General features: G+C 34.9%; 1 long non-coding RNA gene across 1 annotated transcript in view; it reads right to left on the bottom strand.

The window, feature by feature from the left end:
• LOC122162353 overlaps positions 1-19,668 on the bottom strand; it is a 91,847-nt gene that overhangs the window by 7,537 nt on the left and 64,642 nt on the right. Inside the window, exon 2 of the long non-coding RNA XR_006169498.1 lies at positions 2,021-2,085. This is a non-coding gene — a long non-coding RNA (uncharacterized LOC122162353). The remainder of the gene's footprint in view (positions 1-2,020; positions 2,086-19,668) is intronic.

Here is a 19,668-nt window from a genome sequence, read left to right as displayed (position 1 = left end):
GTAAGAGATGATGTGATTTTTACTGGTTGATTTTTGTTGTTTTTTTTTTCCACCCAGAATGAACTCTCACACAAAATTGAAACCAAATCCAACTTACTTGTCATAATCAGTGCTAAAATGAGTAAATCACTATTAAGTATAATTATTTATTTCTAACCTATCTTACTCCAAACTACCTAAAGGATAAGGACCACACACTGTAGGAATCTGAAAAAAGACACAAAGATTTGAACTGGAATGTTTACAGTTTTACCTCAAAAAAAAAATAAGTATTTTAGCCAGCTAAAACTGTTGAAAAACTGTAATTCTTGAAAGACAGAAGAGAGAAGGATATTGGCTGACTGACAGGCTTCATAAATCATCTGTCAATATTCTACACAAATTGAACCTTAGCAGCTAGGGTAGCCAAAGCATTATCTGTAGGAATACGTACCCAGTGCCACACAAAGCCTTTGAAACTAGAAGAGCAGGATAAAAGCACTGTATGATGGCGATTTAGCTAGAGATGTTACAATGGTAAGCATTCAACCAGTAAATTTCAAGACGGAGCAAGATAATATCATGATATTTAAGAATGATGGCTTTCTTTCAGATTTATTAGAAACATCTTAATGCTGAAGCTATCATAGTGCTCATAAACATCAGGAAATGAATCACACCAAAAAAGCATCTAAGGTTTAACTTGTCACTGCAAAAATAGCTTGGTTTTAAAATGTTCAGGAAAGTGTCTTTAAAGCTTTGAAGCTAATTTACTGATCAACTAATCTTATCAACACAAACATTATCAAGGTCTAGAAAGCATGCTTTTACATCAATCCTACTATATTAGCATGTTGGTTCTAAAAAAATAATTTTTAAAAAAGAAAGGATCTGATTCTAGATAAGAATGGATGTTCGCTGATCAAGAATGACAGAGAAGTATACATATGATTCTGAACAGCAGTTTCAAAATTCTTTCCTTTGTCGTAATATCATTGCGTATTGACAGGCTCCTAGAAACTTTTTGGGAAACAAACCAAGTTATCCAAATTAAAAAAAAAAAAAAAAGACTGCTACCTGCCATATAAAACCATAACTCAGCCCATTGCTAGAAAAAAGGTAGCTGAGTTTGCTCAGCTTTTGGACTTTTAGCAACTGATTTTGAAAGGCAAAGTACTGTGAATGAACTCTTCCCTACGCATATGTCTAATTGGAAAAAAAAAAATTGAATCTGTCTCTCCTGCCTATATCATTAATTAATCTATGCATCCATTTTGCAATGAAACCATTGTTTCACTGCTGTTCATTCACTGTTACGTACTGTCAGTTTAAATTATTATTCTATGACTGAACTAGAATTAAAGCTATGGTCAAAAGTCTACTTAATAAAAGAAAGAAGCAAAGCAGCTAGGCTGGAGTCATAGGGTGATTGAATAAAAAGAAAGAAAAAATGAAAAGGATACAGAGAGCACAAGAGAAGACAAAAAGTAATATTTATTAAGGTAGACAAATTTTTACCATTTCCCAGTCACGATCATAGATGAAACGTTTTCAGTGAATAATCTTGAATAAAGAAAACAACTATTGTTGGAAAACAGAGAATATGTTCTTAAGAAAGATCTGATGGAATAGAGGATAAACTAAAAATACACAGGAATTGCAGTGAAATTCAGCAGTGGGGAACTTTTTTCTAATATGGTCTGATTTCTTAACAGACTGAACGCATCAAGGACTCAGCTTTGACAGCTTGATTCTCTTCTCTTCTGTAACCTGGTTTAAAAGAGCTTTGTTCCATGTCTGTTTTTTTTTTCACTGGTTCCACAGCCAGCTGTCCATCTAAGCACTAAGAGTAATGTTGGTCTCTCCTGCCTCAAGGCCAACCAACACCAGACGGGGTGGCCAGAAACACGCTTTAATTAAGTAGACTGTTTCATTTCAGTAACATTACAAAACACACAAACATCTCTTCCCTCTTCATTAGGTCACAGAGTAAGTAAAATCTTTGAAGTGATATTTAAAACAAATTAAAAGTTGCACTCACTTGCTTGTTCATATACAGTATTCAGCCAGCAGTGTTCTGTACCAAACAGTCGATAAAGCAGACTCCTAAGAGAAAACAGAATATTCAAAAAGGGATTTAGTATAGACAGCAACGACAGAAGCTCGATTACATAGTCCAGCATATTGAAAAAACAGTTTACTAATCACAGTCATAGTATACATTGACATATTCGGTGCTATTTGATTTAGGATTTGTGAAAGACACAAGGAACTATGCAATTTTGATGGCAGTTCTGATGCAACATCAAGCATTGAATTATTTGCACTAGACAAACACGGTCATACAGTACTAAGCTAGAAATTAAGCTTGATGAAATTCAGATATCACGCACTGCATAAACTACAACATCTTTTTTCCATCTTACTGCAAAAACAGACAGCAAATTTTTTTTTCTTTTTTTTTAAAAAAAAAAAAAAAAAAAAAAAGAATTTCCAGATGCCTCCCCGTTTTAAACTTTCTCAAAACGGTCATGATGTTGCTGATTTTGATACAATAAGACAGAAATACATGATCAGATATTATTTGTTCACACCACTTATTATAAGGGCTCTTTCTATAATAAATGACAAATTCACTACTTTGTCTGTAAGACTGATGTGCAAAATGCCATGCACACATACACACAGAAAGTCTATTTTGCTCATTTTCCATACCGGTAGAAATTCTAATATTATGTTCACAAAGCTTTGGAGCAAACATCACTCCTTGTGGGAGCAAAAGGGCTTTGCAGTTTTTATTGAGTCCTGAAAATTTTTGCTTCTAGAAGTGCCCACTTAATAATAAGAAAAAGAAAAAAAAAAAGACCCAACAGAAGTTGCTTTGCAATGCAGGATCACTCAGATGTAACCGTTAAAAAAGAAATTAGAGTAAAATGAAAGCAAACTCTAGAACCAACCTAGGGAAAAGTAGTCATATGAATGAGAAGTAGTTGCACTTTCCACAAAGATAACTTTCATATGGCAGATATCCAGAAAAAAATGTATAGAAAGTTCTTGAACTCATTTGTAGCAGAATTGAATTGACTTTTCTCTTTTAATACAATATCCTTGGAAGGACATATCAGCATCGTGCATCAGATAGTCTGCTCAGTGTTTTTCCTAGCTAATGACTACAATCCCACATCTTATTGTCACAACACTCCAGAACTTTGCTATGCAATGCAAGCACAAAATAAAAGGAGACTCTTCCCCAAAAGATTTAGTTACCAAGTACAAAATCTCCTTTAAAGAAAAGTGAACATTGTATCTTCCTAACAAGATCCTCTCAGAATTAAAGCAATGATTCACCACCGGAGATTAGCATTTATTACCATTAAAATTATCCCTGTAAAATTCATATGCCTGTCCTGATTCTAACAATTTATAGCTCTGTTAATTCATGTGAAATAACCATATAAACTGCTTCTAAATTAAGAACTCCTTCAACTATATTATTGCTATCTGCATGTGAATTCAATTTAAGTTAATGAGAATGGCATTCATTAAAGAGAGCTTAAGGACGTGCCTAGGAACATGTAGCATGCAAACTCCAAGTTTTGCCCTAGTTCTTCAACTCAGTAAATAGGCTCCCACTTAAAACCACATTTCTACACACTTTGCAGCCCAACTTCCTACACATTTTCTATGGAATAAGGTAACAAATTTCTGGGAAATTCAAATGGTTAATTTTTGTCAATTTGTTTCAAATTCAGGTCAGTTTTCATTGAGGTAAGCCCTTTTCAAGCTCAGCTAAGAAGGACTACATGCCAAACAAGTTTTCCCAAGTTTAGTATCTCTCAGGTTAGGATCTGCCAAACTTGGCTTACAGTAGAGCTGGAATTACAGTTCCGTAGGGCTTGGATTGTAATTAAACATTGGATATTTAGTTTAATAAATGTAACACACGAGAACATTTCTTAGAACACGTACTGCTGTATCATCATAGCTGGTTTTAAAACATGAGCTCTACGCTGCACAACAGCAGACATCGTTAACTACAAAACTAGAAAAAACATTTGTGCATTTTTCATCTGCGTTCTAAACCATATTAGAGGTAACCAATGTATTATCATTCCTTTAACAGATCACGAGTAAATGTTAACAAGGGCTGCACAGAAAAGGTTGCCCTGAAAAGACATTAATGATGCTTAATCCCTCAAAAATAAATAGTGTCTGACATGATACAGTCACTTTAACTAGGAAGAAGTATTCTGGCAGTCGCATGAATAATGTATCAATGATGAGTTACAACATTTGTTCAAAGCAGACCGCTATTATGGTAAAAAACACAATTCATTAAGCAAGATAAACTTATGTACACATATTTCATAAAATCCAGGCAGTTAAATAAGTTATCACCCATGGAAGAGAGAATGGAAATCCTTTTTCGCACCATACCTGGCATAGAAAGAACATAAGAGAGAAGCAAAGAAAGGAAATAATTCAAAATTAGAGCAAAATGACTCCTCTTATCAACTAAATCTATTGCTGCCAATAGCAATTTGGCAGTTAGTAGCTTTAAAGAGGAGAGAAATGAATCTACGTAGACCAATCATACTCTGATTCTGCAGAACAACAGATTTACTTCAAATCTCTGCTTTTAAATTTTTAGAAGTTTAAATAAAACTCCATTTTTCTTTTCTTTTTCCAAGTTGTACACCTGCTGCCCTTTGTTTCTTTGTTTAGTTAATCATTTGTTTTTTCCTATTCTGCAGTGAATTTTTCTTTTCCTAACAATAGCTCTCATTCAGGAACTCCCTTTTATCCCACTCTGTTTACACGTACTATAAACAGAGTCAGATTAACTTGGGAACACATTCTCAGAATTGTCTGTATTATCTTGACTTCTTCAGAGCATGTCTCCTCCTCATTTGACCCCAAGACAAAATCTTCCGCCGTGCAATGAGAATCCTGAGAAGGACTGTGAACCACACAGACTTGCTAAGGATACATGGGAATCCTGCTGGTCTTTAGCCTACTTCTACTATGGATCCTGCCATTAGCCTCAAGAAACATTAGAATGAATGCATGACAAGTACCAGAACATTCTGGGGCCAATACTTCCAATGAGAAATATAATTAAAATTGATGGACGTTCTAATTAACACCTATGATGCCTTGCTCAAGGAAGGGATTAGCAAAGGTAGAAACAAGAGCTTTTCTTACAATGGACATATTACATTAAAAGCTAAGCGTTGTCAGTTGATACACTTCCTTTACTCTATGTAGTATAGGCTACATCAAGTTACAACAAATTTCTTTCAGTGCTGACAAAATACTATTACATTGCAGTGGTCTGGTTTTAAAATTCTCCTTTTCTGTGCCTGCAGATCTACTAAAGTAATCACTGCTCATCTTTCCACTCTTCTTTTGATTTAATACTCGCATAGAAAAATTCTTAGAAAAAAACAGCACAATGGTTTTTGTTTTCCTTTTTTTCCCCCTAAGCTGTGATGGTTTAAATTTAACAGTGGAAATTCTATAAATTTCTTAAATGATTTTTACTACTTCTTCCCTGATTCCTGATGACTCATTTAGTCAGAAAATGGGGCTAATACTGCAACACAGGATCCAATCTCAGGTCATTACAGCGACTCAGATTGCCTGAGGCACTAAGTTTAAGTCACACAGATTGGACCATAAAGGTGAGTTGAAATGCTGTCTGTGATGCTGTTCATCGCAGTTAAATAAGTTCAATCAATTGCAAGTGTAATGTTGGTAAGTACATGAAACTCCTTCTTCATCTGTAAAATCAGGTCATGGACTACTTCTTGAACATTTAGCAAAAGAGCACAAGATCGTGACTCATCAAGCTTGTTTTTGCCCAGCAAGTGCAAGAATACAAGTTTTTTGCCTCCAACTTTTGCTATATTTGTTAAAAAGTCTAGGAATAGCACATTTTGTTCAGCACTCTGTATTTTCTGCTATACCAGTATAAACACTAAAAATCAGAGCAATTGCTGCTTTTGCAAAGAACAAGCAAAGAAGAAGTTGCAATTCTGCATGACAGTTAACTCAGGGAAGTCCCTTACTGACAGCATAAAAACTTCATGCTAGTTCTCATCTTTCTCCACAAAACTACATAGAAAGCTGCTAGAGACAACCACTAGTAAAAGAAACCAAGTGTTCTATACTACTAAATTCCGCAGTGCTGGGAAACTCTGGTTCCCACACACAAACCTCTGACTGTAGAAGAATCATTCTCACTGGAAAAAGCACTGCCCTGTGCTACAGCATCGTCATGCTGGGTAGAAACTGATGCTAGACCAGCACGTAAAATGGCAAGACTCAGCCCAGTGCAGGAAGAAGAGAACTCTGCCATTGCTACTAAAAATTAATTTGAAATATATACACAATAAATCTGCTTTGTCCATTTTTTTTTTTTCTACCATAGTTTTAGCCTATCATATAGCACCTCTTCCCACTATCAGGAAGAAGAAACATTTATTTTGGGATGTGAGGGGATAAGGAGGAAGAAGTATTAGATTACACCTACAGCAGTGAAGCATTTGAGACCAGTCTGTTTTCTGAAGAAGGTAGGTACTTGGCTTATGTATTTGAGATTCCAAATGCAGTGTTACACGTGGCTGCTCTGCTCAAGTGAGTGAGGAAATGGAGACACAGAAAGGTAAAAATGTTTCCTTAAATACATATTAAATTCAGTCCCTACTGTTAGAGTGAAGATTAATGTTTCCGTCCAGCTTCTGGGCTATCCTTTCACTTATCCCACAGTTAGGTAAAGAGTAAAATGTAAAGAGAAAAATATGCCAAATTTACAAAACCTATGTAGTACTATAAAACAAATGAAAGGGAAATAAATCGCACAATTTGGTCTACTCTGTTTAGATTATTTCCGACAATATGTAAAGAACAGTTCAGTGAGCAGCATCACCTCAGACAATCAGCATTACTGATGTTTTCCTACTACTCCAATTTTCTAAAGGGTACATTATTAAGTTCAAGAGAATGCTTAGCCCCTTTAAAAATATATATATATATATTACAATAATTGAGTAACTTACAAGGAAAACTGGAGAGTTTGACAGAATAGATTCCAAGTAATTCCATATAGATTTGTGAAGTTTCATGAGCAAAGTATTTGTTGATTTTTATTTTATTTTTTTAAGCATTAACTCTATGTTCTATTTTTGGGGTAATCTCAGAAATTTTTCTTTGAAAATAATTTATGCTAAAATTACTACTGGTATACAAAACTATGTTCCATATCAAGTATGAATTAAAGAAACTGTGAAAAGCCGTTTAAGGAGCAAGATACATTTGAGGAAGCAAGGAAGGGAAAGACAGAGAAAACACAGAGAAGACTGCACAAGAGCCATAGCTGAGAAATGATTTTAAATGTAAGTTTGGAATAGATTAATTCAGTTGGTGAATTTAAAAACCTGCACACTTCCCGAATCAAATGCAAATTGAACTTAGTACAAATTAAGCCCCAGATGTACTAACAAACTCCAAAAAAAGAAAGAGGAATACAATATCCCACAACATGACTACGAAAAATCCCACTGGTGTACGTTCCAATAAACACATGGAATTGTTAATTCCTCTCATGGAGCACTGCACACGTTATTGAAACTGCAGGAAAAGATCTGGTACAAGAAGAAAATAAATCAGAGGCTTAGCAAAACCTTTACACAAAAGAAAGAATGAACCTAGATGCTGTTAAGGAACTCGGAGAGTGTAATGCATTGAATGAGGCAATGCCACAAAGAAACAAATGTGGAAAGAGATAAGAAAAGTGATGAGAATGCAGTAGGAAAAGCGTCAAAGAATGACATAACTGATGAAGTAAAACAAGAAAACATAAGCAACAAAATGAGACATATGTCACTTGCGAGATCATCATTGAATGCTACAGACCCTTAAGAATGAATTAGAAAACATCCAAAAGCCGAAAAGCAAAGAATATTTCCATGTCTTTACAGCTGAGTATTAAATATATACATTTTATACATTTGACGAAATATTAAAAAAACAATTTTCTTGAGTTACACTACAATTGTAAGATTTTAACATGTCTCAGTGTTTCTAACAAACTAATTATTTACTTAAAATCAGATATAAGAACAATAACCAAAAAATCACGTAAAGACAATCACAAAAGAAATCACAATCACTAAAGAAAATCACATAAAGCAAACACAAGATGTGAACTTCAAGCTGTGTGCTGTCTTACTTGTTTTGGTCGTTGTAAAGATCCTGAAAAATTATTTCTCCTATATAATGACGCTCACATATTCTCTATGTGTTCTGATCATCCCTTGACTTGCAAACGTTGTTAAATAAAAATTGAAAAAAACTCAACTATAATAAAAAAACTTGGCTCTGAATTGATGTACACTGGGTCAAAAATCCTGTTTGTCGCACTACTCTAGATTACCTTGGATATACATTATAAATGCTGGTCATCTATGAATGAAACCAGGGAAAATTAACATCACTGGCACAGCTATGCATGCGTAATTTCACTAGTTTGCACAGGTTGAAATGGAGAAAGCGTAACAGGTAAATTTGACGTACTAAGATGTCAAGTTAAAAAAAATTCTTTTGAAAGCATAACTGTTCTTACTCTGTAGTTTTCAAGAGATGTGGGAAGAGGTCCTACTGTTAGATAACCAGAGGATATCAACTTACAAGGCTCCACTGATGAAAACCACCAGAAGATCTATCATATGGACAATAAAGTGATGACCTAAAAATAAATGTCACTAAAAATGCCTTTACTAAAAAGGCATATATGTTGAGCCTATTAATGACTGAAAGAGAAAGCATTCATCATCATTTATGCTAGAGAAGAAATTAAGTGATTTTCAAATGAACTCTCTGCATTTTCTAGTTAAGATTATTGAGCTGATAAAAAAAAAAAGGTGGCATTTCAAACAGTTGGTCAGTTTTCCTTATTAAGAATGTATTAGCATCAGATCATTTAAGATTTTTATTTTGTCTCTGAGTCTGCACTTCTAAACATGGCTGGAGATAAGAGGTAACCTTCTAATAATATTATATTAGCCACTTTGGTGACTTCAGAACAAGACAAGGATATCAGCGTTAAGTTTCAGGCCGTATGTTATTAGTTGTTTTTTTTTTTTCCCCAACAGAAATTGGATTTAGAAACTGAGTTTTAAAATGCAGTTGAATGTTTTGAATGGAATGTGCAGTTTCTATCCACATTTTAAAAACAAAAAAAAGCCCTGTACTACTGTAGTTACTATTTGTGTCCTACAGGGAAAAATCAGAGCAATAACATATGTTCCTTTTTTATCCTTAAGTTTACATCTAGAAAGAAGAAAAAAAAGCAAAACCCAACAACAGAGTAAAACCCCTGTGTTACTGTATTCGTTGTTCCATTGAATCTCTCCTAGATCTAATAAATTGGGAGTGTTCTTGCTCTCTTTGAAATTGCATCATTCGCTCCAGCAACAGCAGAATTTGTGCTACAGAATTAAGCAGCATCTAAACAAAAAGCTACAAGAGCATTGTATATAGTTTATTCAGTGAAATCCACCCTTCATTTATAAATGCAAGATATGTTGTTACATTATGAACTACATGAGTTATTAGCATGATCACTCAAAAGCTTCCAATCATAAGATCTTTACCATTACATTGTTTCTTATCAGTAGTTTTTTTCCTTTCTCACGGACACACTATTTAAACAACTAGTCATGGAATAACAGCATTCTGGAGTTTAGTTACAATTCAAATTCCTTTTCTTTCTAAATAGAGGACAATTTTGCTGAGACACAGCATTCTGGGGGGAAAACAAAACAAAACAACACAAAACACCTCAATTATTTTATTAGAGGAAAGGCAAGGTTCCAGTAGCTAAATAAGTTATCTATCTATCTAGCTACAACTCTGGCCAAAACTAATGTCTGGGAACTCATTTCATAAATATAAGGAAATGAACTATTTCGCTGTACACTTCCTACAGTTCACCCTTTCTTTCTCTGTCCCATTTGTTTCTCCATCTTCTGCACTGCCACTTAAAGTAACTTTTCTGTCCCTGTACAAACATTCAATTGAAAGTTCAATGATGGAAAAAAAATCCCAAGCACCATATGCTGATGGAGAAAAATTATTGCACATCCAGGTGTTCACAAGTTGTGATAACTCTACTGCTGAACAGTATGATCAACATCGGTGTACAGGAAGAAAGCTTGCAAAATCTTCACCAAATTCTAGTTTTATTTAATAAAACGATAAGTGGAAGTGCTAACTACTTGAAATGCTGCTGTTGTCTAAATAATACTTGAGAATTTCTTACATGCAAGAAGAGTTTGCAGATATTAATGGGAAGTTTAAAACATGGAAATATGAAAATGGCTGGTTAACTACATAGGAACTCCCCCCTTTATTATCTATCTCATGGGATAATTATCAGTCCCCTCTTTAATAACCTTAATCATCCTTGATTGAAGTGATCTGGGGCTCCCAAAACTGAATCTGGAATGTGAGCTTAGAGTATATTCCAAACATAGCTCTGCATCACTACACCTACTGAACATTCACCAAAAATACGCTTACAACATACCATCAAACATGTCTGTTTTTCTCCAGTTATAATCCTTTCAAGACAAGCTGAAAAACAGGTTGTGTAACTATGAATGTTCTTCAAAGCTATTAAAAACTGTCTTAAAATGAGACATAAAAGTCAATCTAACTATGCATTTTTTTAAATCATTTTCTGAAACTGCATTCGGATAATATGGAAACTACCTTGAAAAATACACTAACGTGAATAAAAATTTTTATTAATTCAAACCAGAAATTTCAGTTATGGAGATCACAGATAATTGTTTTTCTGAGACTTATGATTAGCAGTATTTTGAAAAAATTAAGAAGTACCTGTTGTACATTTTGTAACCTTCGAACCATCAATAATGAAAACTACTTTTTATATCATCTTCTGGAGGGGAAGAAGAAAAAAAAAAAAAAGGGGAAACATTTTAAAAGAGAGACCCTGAGATACCTAACAGGAAGGATAAGAAGCTTCCTGAGTTCTTGAGTTAAATAAAATTTTTGAGAAGCCCTGTTGCCCTTCTGTGATAGAGCGCTTTTACCTCTGTCAGTGAGCCATATCTATATCTAGCTATCACCACATATTACCAGGCTTTCATCCTGGCTATATTAGACTGTTTCAAGCACTCTGTGTAAGAGTGACCATATAGGCAGAAAAGCTCCTTAAGATTTTAATTGTATGAAACCATTAAAAACATATATATCTTAAATACATTTTAATAATCTTTCTCAAATGAGAGATTCTTCATTGCCCTTTTCCTTTCCAGTGCTAAAAAACATTTTCCAACTTAGCCCTGAAATTTAAGAGAAGGCTTTTCTCAGTGCAATAATTTTTGTAAGATAAAAGCTCAATGCAGCAGAAATCTTAAGGCGGTACTGTTGGAATCTGATACCAGGAAGAGAACATGAAATTCATGAACAATTTCCAATCTTTGATACACACTAATGACTTAGATTTTATAATATCATAATATCATAAAACTTCTTAATCTAAAACACACAGGTATGAATCCGGACAACTTCAGATGGTGAATGTTAATTGATTCTGAAAGTTTTGGTCTCTCAGGGGTATTGATGAAATATCAAAATCTTAGTACAGCAATAAGGCTTTATATTTCCCCCTCCACAATAACTCACTAGATGACAGGCATAAGTTATTTTATGAAAAGACACCTATCAAGTCATTTTCCTCCTTTTTGTTCTTAGAAATATTTGAAAATTTGTTGTATAATTTCAGTGAAATAGACATAATTTCCTATCAAGGTTATCTATACTTTTTTCCTTACTAATGAAGTGATTTAAAAAGAACAGTAGGAGACATGTGGCAGAAGTCCTGATCTCTCACAACAGTTTTTGTAATCTAATTTATCCTGAGTGAGAATGTACCCTCCATCTGTGCTGAACGGCCAAAGTTATACTCAACTATAAATGTAAGTGTAACCTCCAAAGAGCATCGATTAGGAAGAATCCTTAGGAGTTGTTACTATTGGTCAGTTAGGCATTTTATAAAATGCTATCCCACTGTAAACACATCATCCTGGCATTCTTTTGCAGTTCTAAAAGCACCTTGGAAATTTTGGGTGCCAGAGTTATGCTTGTGAACAAAACAACCACGACATTGTATTTGTATCACTGTACAACCACAGAGGAAAAACAGTTCTTGGTCTTGTACAGTCAATTTCATATATTAGATTCTGATTCCTATTCAACGCTGAGTTTTACATATAATAGAACCATAATCACTCACTCCACCCAAGCTGGGCATTTCCTGACAATTAATTAATAGCAACTAAGAGACTTCAGATTTGCTGTTGGCACTCAACTCAAAGAATTATCAACCATCAGGAAATACCCTCCCTACTTGTCATATCAAATCATTAATTAAGCATCTAATATTTAAAGAAACAATATTTTCATGTGACGAATTTAGTTTCAAGTAAATTAGTCAATTAAATCTTCTACTTTCTAAAGTCTGGCTGAAATTAGCCTTAAAACACACAAAAGCAGTTGAAGAACATATTAAGACTTGAGAAAAAAACATTGCCTCTGTTGTTGCACATTAAAATTAATTATTTTCATGTCAACTATTAAGAAATCCCTTTAAGTATGCACTAAATAAATAAATGAGATTCATAGAGATCACTGACTTTCCAATTACTCTGTTGTAAACGCCTGGCCCACTCTTAGACTGTATATTTATGTCTTATAGAAAGAGAAATGCAGATTAAGCTCTTATAAAAGGAACAATATAAGTTATGTTCCATGCTGTACCACGCATGATCTGATAAGAGAAGACCTGACTTTGTTACCTTCCCAGCTTTTTCACTGATGTGGGACTCGTGGAAACATTCAGTGTGAAAAGCATTACTGCCCATTATTATCTTGCATCATCAGAAGAAATCAGAACAAGAACAATGGGAACTGTTTCCAGAAATGATGAGGAAGGCATTGTTTGGATTATCCTTTGGTACAATGATTACTACTGGGTAGCATCGTAAGCAGTAGGAAATTACTCATTTTTTAGCATCTTCTACAAAATCATTACAAAGAATGACAGTTTCATCTTGAAACAGATATCGTTTCTTGCTTCAGCATAAACTGGCTTACTCCAAATCCTATGTTTCAGGAGAAGCTTAAAAAACTCTGCATTTTTTACGTTCTTCTTCAAAAACAAAGCAAACAAAATCAACTAACTACACAAAACACAAAACCAGTATGATTTGTCTACCAAGAGCTACTTCTATTAGTTACCTAGCCTTTAAAAAAAGAGCTATCTTCTGAAAAAGAATAAAAAAATAGATTAAAAAAATAAAGACAATATAAGGTGCAATAGATGTGTTCTTCACATAATTTCACATAATTAATTTGTAAGAGCCTGCTTCAGTTTCTGTAGCAGTTACTGCAAGACCCTGAACAGACCAGAGTTAACAAATCAAAATTTTTGTTGTTATCAATCAGGTTAAATAGGCTTTTCAAACTGCAAAGAAAAGAGCAAAGGCTTGGCAGAATGCATGTTCTTGTAAATAACTCTAAGAAAATCTTTTCAGAGAGCTTTTCAAAAGCTGCTGACAGGGGACTTGCAATATTTTTAGCTGAAAGCAAAGACAACCTGCCCCTTAACTTCAGTGGGAGCATATTTTAACTAACATTGAGCTCTTTTCAAAATTCTTCTTTCAATTTTATGTTTATGCTTCAGCTATTAGACAAGAGGTTGTTTTGCTGCTGTTGTAACAAAAAAAAAATTAAAAAAAAAAAGAATCAACAGAATTGAATCTTTTAGTGCCAGCAAGTATTTAACACATATGCTGTAGTAAGAATCATTATTACTGTTGATACATAACTATTGAAATAGTTGATATATATGATATATTAACATTTAGAATTCAGTATTGTAAAGGCTAAAAGACCTAAATGTTAATTCTGACTACACTTATTTTTCACATTCAGATGAATCTTCTGAGAAACTTAAAAAACATGTTTATTTCAAAACAGTTGACTACAGCAAAGTGCTTCTCAGAGCACTACTTACCAGTGTCATAAGCACACATTAATCTACTTGCCTTTAAGAGAAAGAACAAACATGTTCTTCTAGAGAAAAAGTATAATCTAACGTCACCACCATGTGACATTAAAATCATAATTAAAGAAGCAACATTTTACATTCTGCTAGAGCTCTGTGTGCTGCTAAATGAAAACTCTGCCCTTCAAACACTCTAAGGCGTGGGAGAAATCTACTCTTTTTTATAAATATTGAACAACAAGATTAGCAAGGTTATATTCAAAGAAGTTTTTCATTTATGTACACAACTATTTATGGCACTATAATTCAAAGCACAGCTTTTATCTGTTGCTACTAAAAAATGGAGACAGAATAGAAAAAAATTTTGCATCTCTGTAGCTTGTTACTATTGCCTCTAGACCACTCTTATTTACAGCAGCCATCAATGGCTCCAAAGAAGCAAAAATGCACAAAGAGGACTTGAAACATCCCAGCCATTTTTTTTTCTGCATATGAGCTCAAGAAGACACAGAAAGGAAATACTACCAGTGGGGAATAAAGAAATCCAATTTGCCTCTGAGGCATGGACACCAGATGAAGAGGATATTTTGCTCCAAGAATCCTCCTATTTAGATGTAAGTTGCATCTGCCTCTGTAGCTAGTGCAGGATTTATAATCAAATTTCTGATGTCAATGTCAGAAATGATAGATTTAAATATCTATGGCTAGGCAGGCATTCTGAATGAATACAGGTTTTCCATTTTCTGCATTTCATTCTACCTTGCAAGAACTCAATGCACCCACGAAAAACCCCAAAGGATACATCTTATACTAAGTCCCAATATTGAAAGCTGTAACCAAATGACAAAACTGCAATGGAAATCATTTTGGCCTGTACATAGAATGCTAATGTCTCTGCTCTCCAATTTTCCGAAGAGCATTCAAAGCATATTGACATGACTCCATGCAGAAAGTTGTGTATCTGCTCTACACAGCTCACCAGGTCTGAGAAAGCTCTAATCCAGAAGCAATGAAGCAGCAGTGACGCTTGATGCTGAGAAGCTAGGTATGTGAACAGGCTCAGTGCCACACAAATTAACGTTACACAACTTTTGGCCAGAAGAGCCTCACATCCTGCCCACTTCGAAAACATGGAGAATAGATCTATAACAATATGTTCTTGTACTCTTATACAGGTAGACATATTCTGCGTTTTCTCAAAACACAGCGTATGACTTCCACCATTTTTCCTTTTTGGCTCTAAACCCGATAGGCAGATGGGCTGGGGTAGGAAGGAAGTAGTTTCAGTGAGTCATGGTACACTTTGCCACCAGTAAAGGACAGTGATACTTTTAACACTACTTGCAGATGGAACTTGTGAATAAAACATTAAACAAATCCAACAATCAAAATAAAATATCTATTCAAGGCTACTGAAATGTGAATAATGTGTTAAAAGACATACTTTTAATTCCAATTATTTGCTATAGTAAAAGTTCATCATATGACCTGATTTGTCCGTGGCTACAATAAACAGGTATGAGTTCAAAGCCACTACAGCTGAATGATTTTTAGAAAGAGAGAAACACACGTCATCAATAGAGAGAAGAGCACCAAAACTGTGGAAATGAAAACTTGTGAAAAAGACAAATTCAACAATAGTTGATCATACTACTACTTTTTTACTTAAATAAATCAAATATCCACCCACATACCACATATAAAAGATTTTTAATCAAGAATCCTTCAACACAGAATTCATTATCTTGCTATTGACTGCAAAAATTAACAGGTATGTATTCATACACACACACACAAAAATGGCTGCACAGTGCCTTCACAAAGTGTCTAAGATGAAAATTGTAAAGGATGGATATAAAAGAAAATTAATTAATTAATTAATAAGCAAGAATATAAAAAAAGGATTCTTCAACTCTCAGACAAAAAAGTAAATGGACAGCCACAAACTTTTGCTGAAAAGTTTTGTGTTTCCAGCCTTTTCAGAAGGTAACTTAAAAACAGTGCCTGATCTTTTGGATTGCTCTATAGGACTCCAAGGTCACAGAAACAAGCTGCAATTAAGAAGGGTGTAATGAGGAAAGGTCATGAAAAATGAATAGGAACGTGACCCAGCACCACAGAGCAGCGAGGTACAAAAACAAACAGGGTGGGAAGGCGCCAGCCAGCATGCTTTCCTATCTAATCAGCTGTGTCTCTGATAAAGAAGGAAGTAAGTCAGGGGAGGGAGTCTTCAGCACTTAAAACAATTCCCAAGACTCCATTTCTGCAGTGGTAATGCAGTGTCTTTAGGATTCAGGCCAAGGGAATAACCGAAAGGAAGCTTAGCGGTCAGCTGCGTGTTTGTTCCTGGATAATAATGACCTGTTTGAACCAAGACAACAGATACTGCTTTTCAGAAGTCTGGCAGTAGTGTGCAGCTTGGTCTATGAAACCTCACAGAACAAACTCTGATACACATCTGCACCTCAGAAAGGCTGTGGATAACATTTGACCCAGTTCTGTGCTGACTTTCAAACTTCACTTTTCCATATTTATCCCAATGATATGCCAAGCAGATTAGTCCTCACATTTAGTAACAATTCAACGAGCACTGTAGATGCTACCTGGGAGAAAACTGACTGAATCTCAGTTTTGATGTAGTCATCACTTATGTAGATTCAAAGAACCTTATGTATTCTACCTTCCCCTTCTCCAGACAATCCATGAAGTTTCTTGTACTCCGTAACCCAGCATATTTACTTTTGCCTTCATTGGCTAATAATGCCAGAAGAGATGTTCAAACAATGGCCAAGATCTTCAAGATCTCTATTGTATTCTATTATCCATATCGTTTCTACTCATCTTGACCATTTCTCATGCCAATTATGATACCATAAATAGCTCAATCCTAACAAAACTATGTAAGTGTAACTGAGAATAAGCGCTTATATAGAATATTCATTTAAGAGAAATGACAGCAAAGTTTGGGCGTTTCAAAAACCTCAGTTCTCCTTGTTTCTGAACATCCTTGCTTTTCCTGGGTAAGACCAATTCTAATACTAATTATCCAATTAAAAATTGCTTATGAATCTGCAAATCTATGACATAACTGTGTGCTTTGTTCCTTTGTGTCACTGAACAAGCTTGTCTGCTTTGTGTGAGGTTCTCTTCTGTGTTGTCAGGTACTAAGCTGTCCTGATTCTTTTATGGAGAAGCAGAGACTTCCACTGCCATAACCACAGAGCACCTTATAACAAGAGGATTACATAGAAAGGCACAGAAACTTGAGCTGGAAATCTGTAAGAGAAAGCAAGTAATCAAATGGCTTGCCCCATCCAGGCCCTCACTCATCTCTCGCTGTCACTTGGAAGACTAGTATTTGCTAGGGTCCTGTGAAAATAATGAGGCTGAACCTGAAAAGCATCAGTAATCAAATGATATCCAATCATGCATACCCAATTCTCACAGTAACATCCTCCTGCCGATACTGTCTGCATACCACACTACAGGCAGTAATACCTGAATTACAGCACTTTGTTCTGCATCCACATGAAGAAGCAGAATCATCAGATAGAGAAGGCAGCAGGAAGCTGTTCTAGCTACACAAATCTCCAAGATCTCTGCCTCCAGCAACTTGAGGAGACCAAAGAAAAAGTGGAGCTTGCAAAGTAATGCAGAACTTCTGTTCAAATGGAGCTATGCTTCTAAGGAGCCTCCAGACAGGCTCCAAACATTGAGAGCTCATTTATGAAAATGTTTCAGTGATCACTGTCTTGACACTCCAGACCAGAACTGCAACATATTTGAAACAATTGCTTCAGCTTTGAATCAAGAATTACTTTTCCTACTAACGAGATCTTTGAATACAAAAATATCTTTCATAAACAAGAGAAGCTGCTTCACCACAGTTACAATTCTTTAGTTATTGAAATTGGTACATTGAAAATTGGAGGCTCCAGTTTCCCAAGATTTGATAGCTCTAATTAGCTTTAAAGAAGAGAAGTTTTGAAGTTTGGTTCAACTGGATGTTGCATTGAATTCCAGATTTGCATGATACACTTTTGCACATCCCAATGTGTCTCCTGTTGTGCTCTGAATGAAAACATTCCAAGGTGAGTTTTGTAGTTTCTACTGTTTCATGTGATCAATCATCACCATTTTATAGTAAGGGGCACACATCTGTTTCAAAAACCTACTAACTGAATAGTTTCCCACACTTCTAAATGACTTTTTTTAAATAAATAAAAAAAAAAAAAGAAAACCAAAACCAAACCAAAAAAAGTTTTTTGTTGTTCCTGAGCTTTTTTTGTTGTTGAAACCTTCGAAAGTTTCCAATATGATAAAATTTGTAAACAGATCTAAATGAATCAATTTGATAACAGATTTCAATACCTTCCCGGGTTCCTAAATCTCAGTCTGAATTCTGAGCTGAGTTGCTTTAAAGGCTAATTTGACATAAGTAAAAAGGCAATATTAATATATCATTAGGCTTGCTTGTATACTTCTTTTTCAGCTCATATACTTTTTATTTCTTTACTTTTTACACTGCCTCAGAAAATGACTGTTTCACAAATAGAACACCTCAAAATACTCTGATAGTACCACTTTTTCTATCTTCTATTAACAGAGCAAGAAGAAGTCTACACATCACTCAGGAACAAAAGAAAAGTCCCATAATATTGGAAAAGAAAATTTCAGACCTTAATAATACATCTATACACATGATGCTTTGAATTGAACATTGAAGCCTGTAGTGTTTTTATTATGATCTTTTTATTATTTAAAACTGAGAAAGAAATCTCACAAGAAATAAAAAATTCCTGGAAAGCAAAAAGCAAGCAAAGAAAGCCAGCTCTAATTTCTAAAGTTCAAAGCCATGGCACACATCAAGCCTTGCATTGGAAACCTGGCCTCTCTACTCTGCTTGTGCAAGAAGCGAGACAAATGAGAAGACCAGAACTTTGCCTTCAATTCAGAAATATTCTTTTCTTTCTTCCTGTCATCAGAGAACATACGAATTCTCAGAGGCAGACATCCTATAAGCCTGAGGCATTACAGGAATGGCCAAAACAGGGAAACAAATTAAGACCATTTTTATATCTGCCAATGTATAGCACATGTGAAAATGAATTCAGACCAGAAGAACAAAGTAACTTGGATTACTGGCCAAGTAACCGATGCTGGAGAAGCAATGTCATTGTTTCCTATTTATCCAAGTACCTCCATCAACAGTTTCTGCCCACTCAGAAGCTACAGAGACATTTAATTCCAAGAATCTTTTCGCTTTCAGTTCAGGTTACCCAATTTCTAACCAGACTCACCCATACTCCTTAAGTAATAGATTGCCCTCCTACCCCCCCAGATCGTTCTTTAAAATGTAAATCAGATTCCTGAGCAATTGGTACGGTGCTAGAGACTGCTCCTGAGTTCATCTTTTGATAGTGCATTTGCAAGTAGGAAAAGCTCATCACTGTATGAATTAATTGTAGGAGGCAATGCAACAATTAATGTATTTGTCTCAAACGACAGAAATACTCTCTTGGAATTCTTATCTCCAAAGACTGTGTTCTTGGACAGAAGTGGAGTAACATTTTTAATAAATGCATAATTAT

The sequence above is a fragment of the Centrocercus urophasianus genome, unplaced genomic scaffold (assembly GCF_019232065.1).
Source record: "Centrocercus urophasianus isolate 14NV4802_14NV808 unplaced genomic scaffold, USGS_Curo_1.0 seq_20, whole genome shotgun sequence".
NCBI classification, from domain to species: domain Eukaryota; kingdom Metazoa; phylum Chordata; class Aves; order Galliformes; family Phasianidae; genus Centrocercus; species Centrocercus urophasianus.
The sequence above is the reverse complement of the archived record's forward strand: the minus strand, read 5'-3'. Positions and strand labels throughout refer to the sequence as shown.